Source organism: Rhinatrema bivittatum, chromosome 15, assembly GCF_901001135.1.
Source record: "Rhinatrema bivittatum chromosome 15, aRhiBiv1.1, whole genome shotgun sequence".
NCBI classification, from domain to species: domain Eukaryota; kingdom Metazoa; phylum Chordata; class Amphibia; order Gymnophiona; family Rhinatrematidae; genus Rhinatrema; species Rhinatrema bivittatum.
The window spans coordinates 24,102,771-24,123,333 of record NC_042629.1 but is presented as its reverse complement, the minus strand read 5'-3'; the positions used below and the strand labels follow the sequence as shown (position 1 = coordinate 24,123,333).

General features: G+C 38.4%; 2 long non-coding RNA genes across 8 annotated transcripts in view; one reads left to right on the top strand and one right to left on the bottom strand.

Moving 5' to 3' along the window:
- LOC115076873 overlaps positions 1-20,563 on the bottom strand; it is a 313,677-nt gene that overhangs the window by 44,725 nt on the left and 248,389 nt on the right. For all 7 annotated transcript variants that reach the window (XR_003852887.1, XR_003852886.1, XR_003852885.1 and 4 more), the window contains one exon: positions 18,698-18,762. This is a non-coding gene — a long non-coding RNA (uncharacterized LOC115076873). The remainder of the gene's footprint in view (positions 1-18,697; positions 18,763-20,563) is intronic.
- Positions 19,067-20,563, top strand: part of LOC115076874 — a 42,536-nt gene continuing 41,039 nt past the window's right edge. The window contains exon 1 of the long non-coding RNA XR_003852890.1: positions 19,067-19,224. This is a non-coding gene — a long non-coding RNA (uncharacterized LOC115076874). The remainder of the gene's footprint in view (positions 19,225-20,563) is intronic.

The following is a 20,563-nucleotide window of genomic DNA, read 5'->3' as shown; positions in this document are numbered from 1 at the left end:
CTAGATAGGTTTCTTCATCTTCTTCCTTGACTAATGCCTATTGTGCTGGTCACACCAGCAGAATCACCTGTACAGGACCAGATAACTGTACATGTAATGTTTATTGCTTTTCTATTCCAGTTTCCCAAGTAAAGAATTCTTGCATGCTGCCACAGAAGAGCTCTGAATCATTTCTGCTTCACAGTAAGTGTTTCTCCTGGAGGCGAGGGGTCCTTTCTGTACACACCTGATTCTGACCCTGAACAAGTCCTAAAGGAAATGAAGAAAGCATGCATGGGGGTAACTTGCCTGGTGGTGCATCAGTTACTACCCTTAGCAGAAGGCATGGAGATTACTAATCTTAACCAATAGGCCTTGATGCTTTTAATGCAACTGCAACATTGCTCCCCCACTTCAACGGCAGGGGGAAAAGGAGAATTGGATTGAGACAACAACAAAGAGACTGGATCTGGGTTACCGATATGCATACATAAGGGAAAAAGCACAGGACGGCTTGTACAGCCAAGTCCATAAGCAAAGCGTGTCAAGCAGCAGTGTCTGAATTTTCAAGAAAACTCATCCCCCAGGAAAAAATGTTGCTAGCTGCAATCTTTATGGGTTATAAAGCTTGGGGATAACTGCACGGAGCAGCAGTTCCTACCCTTAAGAAAAACATGAGTAACCTGCGCAGAGTGGCAGTTACTACCTTAAGAAGCTTGCTGGGCAAACTGGATGGGTCATTTGGTCCTTTTCTGCCATCATTTCTCTATGTCGAGTGGGCCAGACCAGTACCAGAGAAGGAGAAAAATCTCAGAAACATGGGAGAGTGAAAGACAAGAGGTGGAATTAAAATAGGAGACATCGAAGTCTGGAGGGAGGCTTTAGACAGAAGTAAGAGGAAAAGATGTACTTTTAAGGAAAGGGGAAAACTGAATGTAGCAAGAGATAGGATAAGAGAAGAGAGTGAAAAACATAGAAACACAGATGTCAGCAAAAAAGGGCCACTCACCCTGCCCACTGATAACCTTTCTACTGTGCTGTCACAGTTGTTACTAGATTTGTGGTCTTTTCCCTTTCTCAGCCACCAAAGTCCCTTTGTGTCTCTTCCAGACATGTTTGAATTTCAATACTGTTTTGGCTCCTATAAACTCTGCTGGAATCCTGTTCCAGATGTCCTTCCAATAGAAACATAGAAATGACAGCAGAAGAAGACCAAGTGGCCCGTCCAGTCTTCCCAGCAAGCTTTCACATTTATTTTTCTCATACTTATCTGTTACTCTGACCGCTGAGGTCAGGGCTCTTATTGGTAACTTTTTGGTTCTAATTTCCTTCCACCCCCGCCATTGATGTAGAGAGCAGTGCTGGAGCTGCATCAAAGTGAAGTATCAAGCCTAATTGGTTAGGGGTAGTAACCGCCGCAATAAGCAAGTTACTCCCACGCTTATTTGTTTACCCAGCCTGTGCAATTTAGTCCTTGTTGGTTGTTGTCTGAATATAAATCCTCTTTTCTTCATCCCCTGCCATTGAAGCAGTGAACTGTGCTGTATATGTATTCAAAGTGAAGTATCAGGCTTAATTGGTTCGAGGTAGTAACTGCTGCAACAAGCAAGCTACTCCAATGCTTATTTGTTTACCCAGACTATGCAATTCAGTCCTTGTTGGTAGTTGTCTGACTGTAAATCCTCTTATCTTCATTCCCCCCTGCTATTCAAGCAGAGAGCTACACTGGATATGCATTAAAAGTGAAGTATCAGGCTTATTTGGTTTGATATTTTTGTTCTTAGTCCTCTTGAGTTTCCCATCCTTCATTTTGTCCTTGAGCTTTGCATTTTATGGAAAATGCTATCTTCTTGTACTTTATTGAAGCCCACTAGATAGTTGCATATTTTGTATCTTATCTCCCCTTTCTCTTCTTTTTTTACTAGAATATACATCTTTTGCTCCCTCAATCTATGATGATTAGTGTGGGCTGTGCTTACTTTCAGTTGCTTCTACCTTGTGAATGTTGTCTGTTTAGCTCTGGAGACCATATCTAGAAGAGTTCTCAAGGTGGGGTCTTGTCAGAGATCTGTAAAAAGCTAATTTTACTTCTCTCTTTTTACTAATGATATCTCTTCTCTTTATGCACCCAAGCACTCTATTAGCTATCAGAAATGATGAGCTCCAATCTCTTTCCTGTGTGGCAACTGCTCATTCTTCACCCCCAACAAGCTAATTGGCCCTTGGATTTCTGCATCCCAAGTGCATGATTTTAGATTTTTTTTTTTTAATTAAAACATTGAACGAGAAAAGAGAGAGGAAAAATGTGGGGGTGGCTACTAAAATGGTCAGTAGTCTTCGATCTAAAGCAGATGGAGATAGAAATAAAAGTCTAAACATGTATACCCTAGAGGAAAGGCGAGATAGGGGAGACATGATAAGGCATTCAAATATCTCAAAGGTTTTCATGCACAGGAGGTGAGCCTTTTGCAACGGAAAGGAGGCTCTAGAACAAGGGGTTATGAGAGGAGGGTGAAAGGGGATAGACTCAGGAGTAATCTTAGGACATATTGTTTTTAGAGAGGGGGGTGGAAGTGTGGAACAGTCACCCAGTGGAGGCAAAAATGGTATCATGTCAAGAAAGCATGGGATAAATGCAGAGGATCTCTGAGGGAGTGATGGGAATTGTAAGGGCAAGAAAAAATTAGATGGATGGGTAGCCTAGATGGGCCAGATGTTTGTTTTTTTCTGTCATCCTGTTTTTATGAGAAGTAAATTGAAGGAAAAAAACATTGATACAAAGAAAAAATTATAAAACTTTTTCTTGATTAAAGTAAAACATTTAAAACATGAAAGGTTTTTGTAAAAATGCTCTTTGTACATATTAAATAGTACACACATATATGAAAATGTATGCAAATCTATGCAAATATGCCACTGAATTGCAAGGCGTCTTGCAAAATCTCTCTCTGTCCTGGCTCAGGAAACTAAGAGCCATGCTTATAAATATTCTTAATTAAAAGTGCATAATATACCCAGACAATGTAGTTTAATATGGGTGTGGGCTTTCAGCTGAATCAGGACTGAGGCTAGGATGTGGTACTATGTGGCTTCAGTCACAGCTACACAAGGATTTTTTTCTCTTTCGCATCCCACCAGGCTTACTTATCCCAGTCATTCATTTCAGTGACAATCCTCGGCTGGAGGGCCACATACCTGGGCTCCATCTGGAACCCTAAAATCATGAGTGTTAAGCCTCGCAATAATTAAGATTTTTTTCTCAGTCCTGCATCACAAAAAATGGTAACTGACTGGTTCATGTTATGCCTGTGACATCACAGTCAACATGGACCAAGCAGACCTCACAGGTGTCACCTTGTTCCACACAAGTCTACTTCCAGAGTTTTGGTGAAATTGCTTGGAGATGCTTGAGGAGCTTGGAACCCATTTTTTACTTGCTTTGGGTATGCTTTCAAAATATTGCACAGGACACGGTAAAAGGAGGTTTCTTGTATAAAACTCATGATCATATTTAGCACTGATTTTTGTGCTGAGGTTTACTGTTGATGAGTTTTACACCTGCATCATTACAACAGTATGTGAAGGAATCAAACAGCTTAATTCCAGTAAAAAAAAAAAAAAAAAAAAATCAAATTTAGCTGAAGCACTGATTCATAAATAGATTCAATAGCTGTATATTTTGTGACTATTTAGCATTTTTCTTTGAGCTTGTGAGCTGAAAGTACTTCTATCCAGGCTCTTATCTCTGTCTTGACCTTTGACCACAGAAGTAGGGGCTTTGACTCTGGAGGAGTTGGAGGTCCGTGAGAAATACTGGGAACTGATACAACTGTTCAGGCACTTAATATTTTCTGTGTATATTATTGGGTGAGTACAAATTTAATGAACAATGCTTAGCGTCTTACTCAACTACACTGTAGGAGGGTCAGCTAGAAACTCAAGGTGAGGTTTTGGTGGTGGCCTAGGGTTTGGGGGGGCAGTTTTACATGCACAATCATAGGTATGAACAGCACAGTACACATCAGTGAAGATTTGATGTGATTTGGAGTGAGGAAAGGTACACAAAGATGAGATTTATACAATGTCAATGTACTCTCATCCTAGCTTGATAGCAACTAGGTAGAGAGTGCATCAACTAGGGTTGAACACACTTAAAGCTTATTGTAAGAAAAACCAACTTTTTACCAACCCAACCAAAATACAGGTGTTGACCATATTTGCTATCAAGAAGCCAAGCAGAAATTAAACATCATTTGGGATGGAATCCCACTAGCTAGTCAACTGAACCCAATTTGGGGGTGACATTAGACTGAACACTTTACCTTCAAGTACATTTAGCGTAAACAGAAGGAAAGACGACTCTTGAAACTACATCCTCTAAAAACTGGTTTCCTCAAAGTAATTAGCCAACCCAGCTATTTTGTAAACTACTGCTCCTGCTTTGTTCTCATGCACAACAAAGTATGTTTGTCTAATGCGGGAACAATCTGGCAATGCCCCCCCCCCCCAAAAAAAACCCAAAAACTAGACTCCCATTATAAACAATGGCTGCTAAGACAGTCAAATGGGGTTGCTCTAATGAGATGAACATATGTGGAGTACCTGCTTGTTTGTTCTTTCCTTGGGGAGACCTGTACAAAGGAGAACCTCATTGCAGGAACAGAGAAAGTCATCACTAGTGTATGTTTCAGGAACAGCATTCAGATTTTGCATTTCTAGGTCTTGGCCAATAAAAAAAAACCTTATATTACTGTTTGTGTAAATAGTCTCTGAACTATTTACACAACTATTTAATCCATTCCATTATTACTCAAATGGGATGGATTATCTCTTTCAGCATCAGCAGATGCCACTATTTCCAGTGTCCATGATTAGGAATGTATTGTAATGGGCAGAGATAAGGAGCTAAGTATAGCATGCAAGTCTTCTTATCTTCATTTTGCTTAATATTGTGCACTTTATACGCGAGAGATCATGTGGCCACTATCTCACAGTTCAGCTTAAAAATTATTCCTGGAAAAGAAATAGTTGATTGAGTCAACTCTAGGCCAGTTTGCTGATTTTCTAACTCATATTCCAAAATCTTTAATACAAATTCAAGCAACCCTACTCTACAAAAACAGAGTTTTTTCCTAGGGGAAAAAAGCAAGACGAATGTCCAAACTTCTTTCAACTGTTAACACAGCCTTGAAAAGTGGATATTGTCAGTGGTGTAGCTAAAGTATTTGGCACCCAGGGTGGACACTTCCTTTGCCACCCCCCCCCCCTCCCCAAGGTTCACAAACATAATATCTGTATGCAATATATATGTGCACCAAACCTCCTTTCAGTTAAGATTTGTGAATACATTTTCTCCAGCATGTAAGTTTGGAGCGTTGAGCTGGCAGCCACATGGCACTGTGGGACTATAGGCATGGGAGAGTGCGCAGTGTCTTCTGCACGGTTCTAGCAGCCAAATTTAATTTTTAAGAAGAGTTCACATCCCCCAAAGCAATGAAAAAGTAGCCAGGCTTTTGCTGTTCTGTCCTTCTAGCAAACAAATTTTCTATTGGCGACATTTAAATTAACTTCGCTCTCTTTGTAGTTTGCAGTGCCAAATAAAAACATGTCTCTCGTGAGAAACTTGAATAAAAATATATCTAAACATATATTAGAAATGTTAAAATATTTTAACAACTAAACCCCATCTCTGAGGCACTTGCCAGATTGATGCATCAGCTGAGTTTATGCTAAACTGCTGTTTGCTTCCTGAGATTATTTTTCATTAAGAAATTTGAATTTTAGAATGTTAGACAACTTTGGGCTTTAATAAAATCACTTTAGAAATGGCCAGGGTGTTTGACAAACTTTTACAGCAGCTGCTCAAATACTAGAGGTCAAAAACTGTGATATCTTTTCACACAGAAATGTCCAGCTCTCGGGTGTGTAGAAAGAGAGACAAGTCACAATGGAAATAGTTGAGAGAACATGGAGGCTGTAATTAGTCATTTTCCTAACACTTCTTCCTTGCCTTTCCTTCCTGTTCCCTCACTACTTCTCTCGCATGAATCCCTGTGGACATGAAAGGACATATTCAGCGCTACCTAAATTATAGCTTTATCAATGAAACTAGCAGAGAGATCAGTCTAGCATCCTTTCTGATTAAACAGGATGACAAGAGCAGGGCAGACTGCAGGAAAATATCAGCCCAGGGGCGTTTTTCCAAACCAGCCCATGACTCCTTCCCTGCAGCGTGTGTTTAACAGGTCCCAAAAGTAAGGCAAGCTGAGCCTTCAGAGGTATAACATCCTATGACCAGCAGGCTGGCAGAATTCTCCAACATAAATTTCACATTTTCCTAAATAACTAAGCAGTAGTGCCCTCCCTGGAGCAAAGGGGAGTAAACAAAGCTGCAGTGCCCCCTCCATCCATGCAATTGGTTTGGCTGCCCTCCTGCCCCCCCAAAATTTGGTTACGTATACTTGATTCCTGATTTGGTGTTGTCTCTGGCCAACCAATAGGTTGCCAAGTAATGAGACAGCCACATTACCAGCCAGTGTCAGACACATATACACAGTGTCTCACAGGCACAAACACCTGCACGTACACACTTTCAGATACCCTCTTTTTCTGTGTCTGAGAGCATGTGTGTGTGTGAGTGTCTTGCTGTCGCTGTGGGTGTGTCTTTGGTCAAAGCAAGTATGTTTGTGTTGTCTTTTACTGTGTCATAGAGAGAGAGACACCCTCCCTTACACACACACTCACACACACACACTTCAGACTCCCTTGTCTGTATCTGAGAGGCTGAATCTGTGGCGGTCTTTTTCTTGAACACAGAAAGATGCCCACATACACCTATTCTCTATCTCTAACACACAAATTCCATTGTGCTGCTGCTCATGTGCTCACACACAGGGGGGATTTTAAAAGGCCGGCACGCGCAGCTTACTTCCACTGCTGAGCGGAAGTAAGTAGGAAAACAAAAACAAATTTTGATTAGTTAGGTGGGGACTAGGGGTCAGGGAGGAGAGGGGGAAAAGGTGGAAGGTCAGTTAGGGGGCTAGGCGCGACCCTTTAAAAATGTACCCCACAGTGAGTGCTCCCACTCCAGCACTGCCACATCATTATATAGTTTTTGCTTGCTGCCAGTCAGCAGCAGCCATTCCCACCCCTTCTTGGCACCCTTCTCTCTGGGAGCCTCACTGGTTCCACGGCCAGCTGCCCCTCTTAGAGATCAGCCTAGCCACCTCAGACAGAAGCCTCCGAAACACTGCAACAGAAAGGAGGTGCATAGGCACTTTCTCCTGGCTCACTCCCTTCCTTTCTGTGACTGTAGCTTGACTCCATTTCTCCATGTCCCCCAGCGCATCCCTATTGATTGTGTGCTACACAAAGTCTGTTCTGACTACCTACTCCAGGGAGAAGGGACTAGAAGTGATCCATGCTATTCCTCATGGACAAAAAAAAAAAAAAATTAAGACCTGGTCAAGACTGGGGAGAGCCACTGACACAAAGCAGCACAGCATCAGATGGAATTCTGCTTTCCCATGTGGAGCCAGTACAGCCAGGGCTGGTACAAGGATATTAGGCACCAGTGGTGAACCTTAAAGCATTGCACCCCCTGACCTCTCTCTTCCCACACACAATTAAAAATTATGCATTTATAAGAATAGATTTTACATGAAAACGGGCATTCAAAATACAAAGTTCTGTGGTAAAATTATCACTTACAACATATATAGTATATTTACACGTACTGCTGTGGTGCCAACTAGAAAACACTGCAAAAATGATGCTTGAAACCCATATGACATTAGGCATATTGTACAGTAACATGAGTTGGGTGTGGGATTGACCCTCAGAAAGCCATGAATAAGCTGAATTACAATATAGTAAACCTCCTATACCAAACAGAGCTAATGGCCAGCACTCAAATAGCAACAACCCTACCATTGAAAAAGCAATATTGCAAATATTATAGCTGACCCTAAAACACCAATACATCTCCTATTAGATCCTCACACAGAAACTACATGCTGGTAGAATACTTTGCCTTGGTCACACATGTAGAACATAGACAGACTCTTACCAAATATAAAATAAAGAGTCTATAATGTATAAATAGAAACGTGCTGAAAAAAATTAACTTCCAACCACTTCAAGACAGACTGTATGCAGGGCAACAATGCAAAAATAGAAACATCATCATTCCTCAAAAAATATAAAACATAAATCAGAATAGTAAAATCATACTAATAAAAAGAATAAATATTTCAAAACAGCTGACAAATAGAACATCCAATAATTTAAAACTCATAAAACTTTTTTAAATTTCCCAAACACCAATAAAATATTTCAAAACAGCAGATATACAAAATAACACCAAGTAATTAAAACCCATAAGAATGAAAAAAACAAAACAAAAAACATTCTCCATACTCTTGCCGGTGCGCGATCCCCCGGTACAGCCGCTGTGCCGGAGGCCTCTGTCCCACCCCCACCCTGCCCGTTCACAAAGCCCTGGGACATACGCGCGTCGCTGGGCCTATGCAAAATAGGCTTTGCCCGTAACCCTTTTAAAATCCGCCCCATTATATGGAAGAGGTGAAATATAAATATAGTCAAATAAATAAATAAATTACATTTTAACCTGCAAACTTTTAAAAATTATGGGGGTAATAGTCAGTCACTGGCCAGATAGCAATGTTAACCGGATAAACTCATCCAGTTTACCTTGGAGGGATATTCAGTGGTGCGGCCACACTATTGAATATAGTTGGCAATCTTAAAGATAATTGGATAAGTTTTTCTGGCTAACGTCAGGATTACTCTTTGGAGTAATCCAGATAAGTTATCTGGCTAACTCTGAATATCGGAGTTAACTTATGCCCTGGAATGCCCCTATGTTACCTGCTTAAATTTTAAATGGATAAGTGCCCGAAATATTCAAAAGTTGGCATTTAGTTGGATAACTTGGGAGTTATCCAACTAAATGCCTCTGAATATTGACCTCTATCATTTTTATTTGTTGCCTGAAACAAAATAATGTCTCCTACTTAATATTCCAGTCATATTATGGCTTGGACAACATGGAGGCCTCTAGCTGTCCATATATGGGAAAAATGAATGTTTTTATTTGATGTCTCTCATATTAAATATATGCACCTAATAATAATAAAAATATGCGATTTTTCCCCTTATTATACTCCAAGTTTTTTCCCCATGTATTCTGATCCAAATTTTATGCCCTGTTCTATGTAATTGCATTCTCACATGCCTGTTTTCAGTTACAATGTAAACCGAGATATGTAAAATTTTACATGAATCCCGGTATAAAAAATGTTAAATAAATAAATAAAGTATTTAGAATCCACTACAAAAATTCTAATTAAAGGTGGATAAATGAGTATGGTTGCCTTATTAGTCCAGTTGAATGCACAGAAATAAGGGTTAACAAATAAACAAAATACATTTTCATTGGACTAGCTTAATACATTTCTTGATTAGCTTTCGGGAGTTATGCTCCCTTTTCCAGTCAGAGGGAGTACAGCTCCTGAAAGCTATTCAAGAAATGTATAAATATAGTTCAATAAAAAGGCATCACCTTATACTATTATTTTGTTGTTTAACCTTTATATCTGTGTAATTAAAGGTGGGCATTGTGCATACATTTTCCTTTTTTAGATGGATCACTCTGTTGGTTATTATGAACACATAGCAAAAAATCTGTGCAACAAAATGACAGGACATATAGGACCAAACGTAGGACAGCATTCAGATAAAAACATCTCTTGGCGCCCTTTACTTGCAACATGGAACACAAGGGGAGGAAATCATGATGTTTTTTAATTAAAAAAAACATCAGAAATATTGTCAAATACTTTTTTTCAGGATTTTGATTACAAAAATACTTTCCTTTAATTAACTCTTCCTCAACCAATTCAACAACACAAGGCTTTTTTTTTAAGACCAGTTATGTTTCTGTTCTTTAATACAATATGTTACTCAAAAAGTTCTTTGTTATATGTAATTGCCCACAAGCAAGCTTATTCAACTGTTCTCTGTAAACCGATTTGATTTACATACAATGTAAGAAGATCGGTATATAAAAACCATAAATAAATAATAAATAAATAAATGAAGATTTGTATTTTCAGCAGTAAAGAAAAACTTGTTTCCATTTAAAGAAGTCCCTTACTATGGATGGATGGATTTCCAATCAATTTCTTATGAGTCACATGAACCCTATGTAGATTTCCTCTGTTGTAGAAATTAGGAGAAAATTTGAGGTTCAGTGAGAACCAGGTGAACTTCAGCCTAGTCCAAGTTCAATGGAATTTTCAGATTTTCTTCAGGTAATGCATCAAATTTTCTTGGCAAATCTGGAGAAGACCTGACAAGATTTTCTGCAGATTAGCCACAGATTTACTAATTTACAAGAATCCACAGGTGGAGTTGATGCATCCTGCAGGGAGGAGCCCTACAGGTTTCCACCATCAGCAGGTGGAACTGGTGGTTGCAGAGGCCCAATAGGAACTTCACCAATACCAGTCCTCATTCCCCTTAGGTTGAGCCCTCGGGTGCTGGGACCGGCTGGACTTAGGCACGGGCTCTGTGAAGGTGAAGATCCACACTGGATAGATGAAGCTGGCCAGCACAGTAGGAAGAGAAAAGGGGCAGGCCACAATCTGGACACAACAAGCAGCAGGATCAGAATGAGGCAGAGGTCAGAGGCAAATGGAGGTCATGCAACGTCGGGATATGGTCCAAGGCCACGGCAGAAGATCAGTCCAAGAAGACGAACAACAAGGAGGAAGGCGAGGGCCACAGGAACACGGAGGAACACTGTCGACAGATGAGAGGGAGACTGCTCACAGGCGAAGGGATCTAGAGACGACCAAGACACCGGAACAAGGATGGAAACCATGAACTCAGGAACCACAGGAAAGACTGAACACAGGACCAGGAAATAGGAATGCAGGCAAAGCACTATTCCTGGAGCAGTCGACCTATTGCCAGGGCACTTGGAGGAGCATCTGGAGCAATCTTATATGTGATCCAGCCTGTGCTGTCATCAGGGGGCATTGCCTGATTGTCCCTTTAAATGTGGGGGAATCGGCCACGTGTGTGCCTAGAGAGGTGGAGGAGATTGCTTCCAGGAGGGAGAGGCCCAGGCCCTGATGTCTCTGTGGCATCCTGCTGCTCTGGGGAGAGGACCGCTGGAGCAGGGCAGTGCAGCTTCTTGCCTCGCTCCAAGAAGAAGGCCGTGCAGGGGCTGTCAGACGCAGCCAGGGAGATGCGGCGTCGGGAGACCATGTGGCTGTGGTTGGCAGGCAGATAAGGGTGGCGGGCCGAGGAATGAGCCCGCGGTCCACTGAACGTAACAGTCACCCACTTGCATTGGGTGAATCTGCTTAAACTCTGATGCAGAAACGCTGATTCCAGGGACGGACTTTGGATTTTTTTTTTAATATGTTGCCTGAACTAGTTCAGTGATCCTGTAAACTGTATATGACTTTTTTTTTCTAGCTAGTTTACAAACTTATTTTAAAAAATTCACATATCTCTACTGTGTTGTATCACTAGGTCTTTGGTTGTTATTGCTGATGCTTGTGGCCACCTGTCAGATCCAGTTACTAAGTAACCCAATAATGGTTCTTAAATCAAAATATTTGGTTCTTAGATTAAATTAATTTGGATCTATCTCATGCATAGTCACTGTGGATAGCCTACAAACCAGACCACTAGGCCTGGAGATGAGAATGTTCTAGTCAATAACACTAGGTGCTGATTTGTTTGACTTTCTTTATTCATGCCCTTATAGTAAAAACTTATCCCACTGAAGAGAATTCTATTGCAGGACATATCTGATATACTTCTACATGCTACTGTAGCACGTGGCAGCCCATGCATCATAAGACATTAATATAAACTGAAGTAGGAAATGCTGCACGCATCAAGAGCAGAGCTTCTCAAATCTGTCCTGGTGATCCCCACAGCCAGTCAGGTATCCAGGATATCTACAATAAATATGCATGAGATACATTTGCATGCACTGGAGACCTGATCTAGGCAAATTGATAGGATGCATATTCATTGTGGGGATATTAAGACAGGTTTAGGATATCCCGATCAAGGGGCTTGGGGACTTTGACCTTTAAAAATTCTAGACCCTTCAGAATTATAAGGGGGCATGCCTCCTGTTCTGACTTTCCTTCTTAAAGTATTATTCAGCCTTTCGATAGACCAGATATTTCCAAATTTCAGCCTGGTTGCTTTACAAATCTAAGAAATAGCAATTGACATTTCAGCATCAGTATTGTTTTATGCAAGAATTGTATAGAAAAGCCAACAATGTAGTGTCAACAACTGTTTGACTGGTTAGCCTTTAAAAAAAAAAAACAAAAAAGTCATATTAACTCTTAAAGGTTAAGAACTACATGCTCAGCCAAAAGCCAAATGCAACATGACTCGTGGCTTTACAAGAAAATGTGATAAATATCTTTCCAAAACTCGGCTGTTGTGATCCCAGTGCTTGAACCAGGATTTCACTGTCTGTTTCACTCTGCCTGCACATGACCTTAAACTTCTCTTTCTGGCTTATGGAACCCGATAATTCTTTCTAACAGTGAAATTGACAGATTTGGTTTTGCTGATAAATAAATGGTTAATGTAGAAGGGGAGATAGTTATAATATGCAGCCATAAAAGATGTACTATACTTTGAATTTTTATTTAAAATCAAATACCATCTTTCCTGATCTCACTAAATCTACTCAAATCCGTAGGAAAAACTTTTTGCAATATAGGAAGGCAGTATTAGATAAGGGGGGATATTTCAACTTAAAATACCCATGTAAGTGTATTATTAAGTTGGAAGGTAAGAACTATTCATTTTTAGACCCAGTTGGGTTGAAGGACCTACTTGCATAAAATGACTGGCTCTAATAATAAAGATAGGTCTTAGATAATGTATATTCTTCAGGTAAATATTTTATCCTTGTATGCCGTTCAGTTTAGAGAGGATTTCACTGATATTTTCCTTTTGAATTATGAGTGACAAAGGGTTGATAAAGGAAAAGTATATGATTAAGCTGTAATATGGTTAGATGCTTATTCAACTCAGTCATCATGATGTTTCAATGTTATATTTTGTTTATTGTAATGAAATGAAAAGCAATAAATAAAGAATTAAAAAAAAAAAAGAAAAACAAATACCGATTTTGTTTTAGATTTGAAGCAATACTCATTTGAGATTTTTAAAGATTGTTATGGGGATACTGAAGAATAGCTTTGCTCTGTTGGCAGAAAATATCCACTACAAACTCTTGCTTGAGGATTTAAGTTTCAGTGAAAAATAGGTGAGTACAAATCTCAGTGTTAATGCATGAATGCTACAGAAAATTTCAACTTTGGAAGCTTTTATCTATTGCTATAATTACTTGTTTCAATTAATAGCCAGGAAATCTGAAGGTCATGTATCTTTTTGAAGGGCATGGAATAATTAAAAGACATACATGGTACATCTTGAAATTAGTGCTTAGTAGATATGAGGAAATTTATTTGGCAATCACAGGCAGTAAGGGTTCTACTTTTTTGTCTGCACTAGAGATTGTGCTTTGGCATTAGTAAAGCAACACTGGTTATGGAAAATAAAAGGCCAACAAAGCACAGAGAGTATAAAATGCAATAGAGGCCTTTTTGTCTTGGTTTCCTGTTTTTTGGGGTTTTTTTTTTAAACTTTCCGTATGCAAGAAAGAGTTAAGATAATTGTTTCAAGGAGTGCCTTAAAATTCATATTTTTAGAAAGCAACCGTTACCAAATAACTGCCAACTTCCAAACCTCAGTTCTTTACATATTAACAAAATAGTCCTTCTTTCTTTTGGTTACATTTTTGTCAAACTATTACATATACTTTATGTACAATTATATTCTTTTAGCAGAGTACATATTTTTGTGGATATATTGAAGTGGTGAAGATAAACTTCAAAACCAGAATAAGGTAAGCCATATATTAATATATAATAAATAAATAAATATTGTAGGCCTGAGTCTGAACTGATTCTCACGTTTGTATGCTTTATTCCATTAGAAAATGTCACTATTTTTGAAATACCATTTGGTCATACAGATAGTACATCAGATTAGTTTTGGCAATAAGCAATGATTCTACATGCTGGTTAGCAATACCCGGCTTGTGTGGAGATGTCACCTGCTCAAACGAAATGGACGCTGCATTCCCCGATGGCTCAAGTGTGCTCCAAGGAAAGCTAGAAGGTTGTACAGTTAACTCCCAGGATGTAACTCTAAACCATACAACCTACTACCTCAACCCGGATGCACACAGCTTCCCGCGCTGTCTGGGGGTCTTCTCTCCAGGTCTTCAAACATAGCAGACACAAGTACACAAGCTCCTTCTTCAACTGGACGTTCAAATTGTAAGAGATTAGTCGACGCAAGACATTGCACATGGTTAGGAGCACCTAAAATAAGTATATGATTTAGATTTACTTTTTACTATAGATGATACTGCTTTATTCGCATACCAAAAAGCTTTACCGGCAGACAGTAGCATTCAGGGCTTACTCTATAAAGTGACATTTTGATAAGGAAGTCATATCAAGCTAATAATCTAATTATGGCTATCATAATTTGTTTTAATCTTGTTCTACTGGGACAAAGAATCTTATCACTGCCCATAATATATATATAGATAGATATATATATATATATATAGATATTTATTTATTTTATTTATTTTAATTTTTTATATACCGGCATTCGCGATGGGAGTCGCATCATGTCGGTTTACAATTAACAGGGTGTGACAAGAGGAGAAAAACTTAGAACATTAACATGTGATATAAGAAGAAATAGCAGTTACAATAAAACAGGGACATAAAGTAACTTGGAAAGTAAGGAAAGCGATAGATATATAAATATGGCACATACCGTAGTTCATATTTGCTCACAATCATAAGGAATGTCATTTCAACTTAATATTACCCTAAATTTAGTTAGAACAGTTGATGACAACAAAATTATTTTAAAACCAAATACATTTTATGTTGCTGAATAATAATGCAAACGGTAACCAGGCGACAATAAGCAACCCCCATGTATTAAAAGAAGGCCTTCCCATACTTCGAATGTTGATGCATGTTTTCCGCTAGATCACCAGACTGACACAGACCCATAGAAGCGAGCTTGTGTGGGTTCAAGTCACCACAAGATCGGATCTACGGGTTCATGACAATTGGCAGAATAAAAAAACCCATCATTTTCCATCTGAAGTATGTTTTGCAGGCACAGGGAAAAAAATGGTGACACAGGACAGTCAGAAATATTTTACTTTGTATCTGTCCCAGTGAATTAAACTAATCAAAGGCCACTTCCTTCAGGTGAAGGCCTTTATGAAATGCTTCAAAATCATCTTTCTTACTACTACTACCAAAAATATTAACAACTAATATTTAATCATCCAGTTTTATTATGTAAGACGGTAACTTTTAAACAGCCACAAAGGCACGCATATGCCAGCTCATGCCAATGAACGTGGCCATTTTATAACATACATGCATGTATGCAGGCATGTTATAAAATTGGCAGTACATGTATACGTATATGCACAATTTTATTTGGACGCGTGCAAATGCCGACTCTACCATGTAAGCGGGGGGATTTTGCTGACGCAATAGCCCTTTTGCCCCATTTAATTTCCAGTTCGCCCTGGTAAAGGATAGGACTTTCTAACCCCCCTAGCTAGATAAGCCTCCCTTTTACCCTATTAGCCCCGATTCTTCAAACCCCACTGACTAGCCCTGTTTTTAATTTTAAAACTTACAGAAGTAGAGGACCCTGGCGTGCACGTGTGCTCCTAAATACTTACGTGCCTACTTCAGGCTGCAGACCCAGAATGCCCACGCCCCATCCCTTTTAGGGACTTCTAGATTTGGGTGCACACTGGGAGATATGCTCGTACTCAGGCGCCTCTTACAATCCGCATGGCATGCGTGGACCCCAGTTACTCGCCTATCTCCCAGCTTTGGCACGCATAGGGCTTTTAAATTCTGCCTGTAATTGTAAAAGCTTATTGGTAAGTATCCATTTCAAGGCATTAATGATTCCTGTAGGTACTGAACCTAATGGAAGGGAAGCAATTGAAAGCTTGGATTTCAATACTGGATCACGAATGGAAGTTAGTGAACAGCAAAACTTGAGAAACAAGGAATATAGACATAGAAATATGACGGCAGAAAAAGACCGTATGGCCCTTCCATTCTGCCCATCCGTCCAATTAATTTAGCATTATAATTCCCATCATTTCCTTAGAGATCCCCTGTACTTATCCCAAGCTTTCTTGAATTCAGATATTGTTTTTGTCTCCACCGTCTCCACTGGGAGGCTGCTCCTCGCATTCACCACCTTCTCTGTAAAGAAATATTTCCTAAGATTACTCCTGAGTCTACCCCTTTCCCCCTCATCTCATGAAGATGATATGGAAGAGGAGACCGCCAAGGGTGGCTCGATCGGTGCTGTATCAAAGTAAAGCAGATGGTGGTTTAGGGGTCCCTAACCTCACTAAATATTATGTTGCGTCCCAATTGAAGGCTGTTATTGAATTTCATAATCACATAAAAATTAAAAAATGGGTACAATTGGAGAATGATATAGCCCACGGCCTAATGATTAGACAGCTCTTCTGGACAGGGGGTTGAAACGATTAGATGAGGATTGAGTTTCCCCTTGCACTGCTACCTCTCTCACCCTTTGGAAAGCTTGGAAGAAGGTACTAGCGGGTGACCGTCGATGTATGTATTCTACTTCAGTTAGAGGATGTGCGGAATTCCTGGTTGGTAAAGAAAATTCCCTCAACATCCTTCCAACAATAATCTCCCATGCGTACCTGCCTCTCCGAATGAATGTCATGACAGTGACTCTAGGTCTTTCCAAGACAGCTCCAGTGACTTCACATTCTGGTCTTCTAAGCTATTTGTATATAAATTGTACTCTCCCTGTTCATTGTAAGTTATTATCCTAGTTTCACTCTCCCTGTTCTATGTAAGACATTATAATTTATTCTTTATATTGTCATTGTAACTGTTGAATTGTGAACCGAAGTGATTAGTAACATTGTTACCTGAACTGCGGTATATAAAACTGTTAAATAAATAAATAAATAAAATAAATAATGACCCCCTCGTTCTAGAGCCTATTCCAGGTATCAGGATCAGGATCTCAGTTTGTTCAAAAGATTAAAGCAGAAAGAGGATGACCTTTGTGTTCAGTTTACCCCAAAATTGACCTTTTCCTCAAATTACTTATCAAACAAATTATATTAAATTGATAAGTAATGGCAATGGGACTCACAAAACCTGTTACTTAATTATTTTTGTGTTTTGGACAAACCCACAATATCCTAAAACAGTGGCTAGAATCCCTGAAACATTCTTATACGGCAAACAAAAAAGTCAGTGCTTGAAAAATACGGCTTTGGCCCCATTGACAAAGCACATTTCTCTCCATTGTGTCTACGAGAGAACCTCCAGAAATATTTTTTAACTGAAAGAAATTCTACCGCCCTTTGAAGAAACACTCAGTATTAGTCTGCATGGGATGTGCAGGCCCAAGGCACGCCTTACACTAATAAAATATACGTTACCATTCCAAAAATTATACTTTCACCTCCAATGAAAACACAATTGAGTCTTTGATGCTAATAAAACTTAGTTATTCAACAGGCACTGCTCAATAATCCAGTCAAAAGGACACCAAATACTGGTGGTAATTTTCACAAGGATTTACGTGCTTTAAGTGCATAAGTGGACTTTTGAAAATTGCAACTATGTATGCTACTTTATGCACAGAAATGCTTTTGAAAATGTTTCCCATTTAGTACCTACAGAAAAATATTTTGAAGAACTTCACCTGTAGAGAGTTTGGTCAGTTTGGGTTCTAACAAGATTCTTTGAACATTTAAAAACTTTAGATATATATATATATATACATATGTGTGTGTGTGTGTATATAATAATCCACTGGCAATTTCTACATATTGTTCTAAGGATATAGCTTGCTTATAAGTGATCATTTGCAACTTAGGCAATTTACCACAGGTTTGCTTTCATTAGTGTTGTGATGATAAATAGTGGTTTACTTTGTATATATGCCATACCCGGATCTCTTTTCAGAGACTTAGCATACAGAGGTGGATACGGTATTTTCTAGGATCCTATTCTATAAGTTATCTTCCAATTTTTCTATAGTTCTTCATGGGTTAGCAAAACACTAAATGAAAAAAAAAGATTATGACTAATTAATGCTTTCTAGCAATTCTCAGTCAGTACAATACTTCACCTCTAAGAACAGAAAGTCTGCAATTTATATTTGTATAAAAGTTGCTAGCTGCTTATTTCACTTGATAGATTTTTTTATGGCTGAAATGAGTGCTTTTCTAATATCACTATATTTACACAAATATTCTAGTTTAATTTATATTGATAGTAAGACTATGCATGCGGTCTATCATATGAACACATTTATTGAGACAGTGCATGAAAAGGCACTATGACCAGTAATGGTACCATATTCTCTGTAGAAAACATTAAAAGCAGGATTTTATCACACAGAAAATACAAATATATGATGAAATGCAAGGCTGTTAAAGTTAGTTTTCTTTTATCACTTTGTACTGTTTTACTTGTCCAATTTTTTTAAACTAACATGGTTGCCGCATTACCTTTGTTGAATTCCACCAATGGATTGTCTCCACTCCCTACTTCACTTTTAGTTCTTCTCCAAGTCCTGAACACAACCAGCAAAAGAATCCATTAAAATTTTCGTCCAAGTTTGAAAATTTGCTAAAACACTGTGTGGGTGGCAGCTCTTATTCCAGGGCCACTTGGAAAATATATACTCTACATTAACATTGTAATTACCATCCACATTCTAGAATTTTCTAATAAGGCAATAATTATGCTTAGAAAATGCATATCCTTTGGAATAGACGGGAGTCCTTCTTTTGTATTTAAAACCAACCATAGATTAATAAAAATTATTGCCAAAAGATAAAGGTAATTTTGATGTCATTTTTCCAACAGCATTGAATTTGACATTGTCCTTGTACAGGAAGATTTTTAAAAGCTGCCATTTAGTAAGCCATCAGATGAGGCTTGGTGTCGTCTTATGTGAATAAACCTAACTGGTAAACGGTTATTTTATGCGGACTCCATTTCCAAAGATGTAAAGATACATAGGCTCCAACAGGTACAAAGTTTTTCAAGTTATTTTCCCACAATTCACTGCTCAGCAATGGGAAAAATAAAACGCTGGGCCCCTTAACCTCTTAAAGTTAACATTTTTTACTGACTTTTTCTATACACATTCAGAGAAAAAGAACATAAGCTTACACAAAATCTGAAGAAACGGAAGTATCCTTTTGCCTGTAGGAGTAATATAGCGTCTGTAATGCATATTTTTAGTGAATGCCTGAGCTGTGAATATGCTTTTTTTTGTCAATGTTGAGAATGTCAGAATACAATATCTAATACATGGGCAGAAAAAATAGCAGTCTGGCCATTCCCGATTTGCTTACCAAGATGGCTTTGGTTACAGTACTGTATTGTTCCAAGTTGTGCAGTAATCTATTTTTAGCAGGTAACAAAAGCTAAGAAAAGACAAATGCTGTAATGCACTAAACTTATAGTAACTTTCATGCACTTTTACATAATTCACTGCGTGCTGTTAAAAACAAGCGATTCCTTCCCAAAGCCCTACAAAATGTCGCATAGATGCAAGATTTTACAGTACCTTTTTAAAAGAAGTTATTTTTTATTCCTACTTCCTTTTGCAAAAAGTTCTTTTCAATTTTATATCACTACTGCAAATAAGTAAATATATATATATATATATCTATATACAACCCTAAACGTACTGAGCGCTGGAGCAATCTATCACTACAAACTGTTTTAAAAATCCCTTTTTTATTTTAAACATTATCAGACCGAATCGAAGCACACAGCAGAAAAGATAAAGTTGCCAAGCAAGTTTCTAGAATAACTTTTCCTTTTTTTGCATTTTATCAAAAAAGCAAGCTACATGCAGACATACAGGGTCTCACTCTGAAGCTCTGCAAATTTAGTATAATAATGTGACTAAAGCATCATTAATTTACAAACTATTAGCATTTTTTAAATTTAGGAATGTTTTGTAAAAAATTTTTTTTAAACAACAGTAGATCAAATGCACCAAAATGGAATATTAGTCGGCAAAAGGGAATGCAAGATATTAAATCTGGTAAAATTGTAGAACAGAGACTCTTATTTTCAAACAGCAGAATATAAAGTGAAACAAAAGGTTATACCTGAAGCGAACAGCTATGAATTCATCCGGTGCAAGGTACTGCTCTTTGAGCCATAATGAGAAAGTCCAGACTTTTTTTTTAAAGTTAAAAAAATAAAATATACTGAGATATGTTAGATTATGCTGTTTTGAGAAGATTTAGCATATCTTCATGTCTCTGTACTGTACTTTAAATATACTAGGGTTTTTTTTTATTTTTAAGGCACATGAGCAATATAAATATATATATATAGAGAGAGAGAGA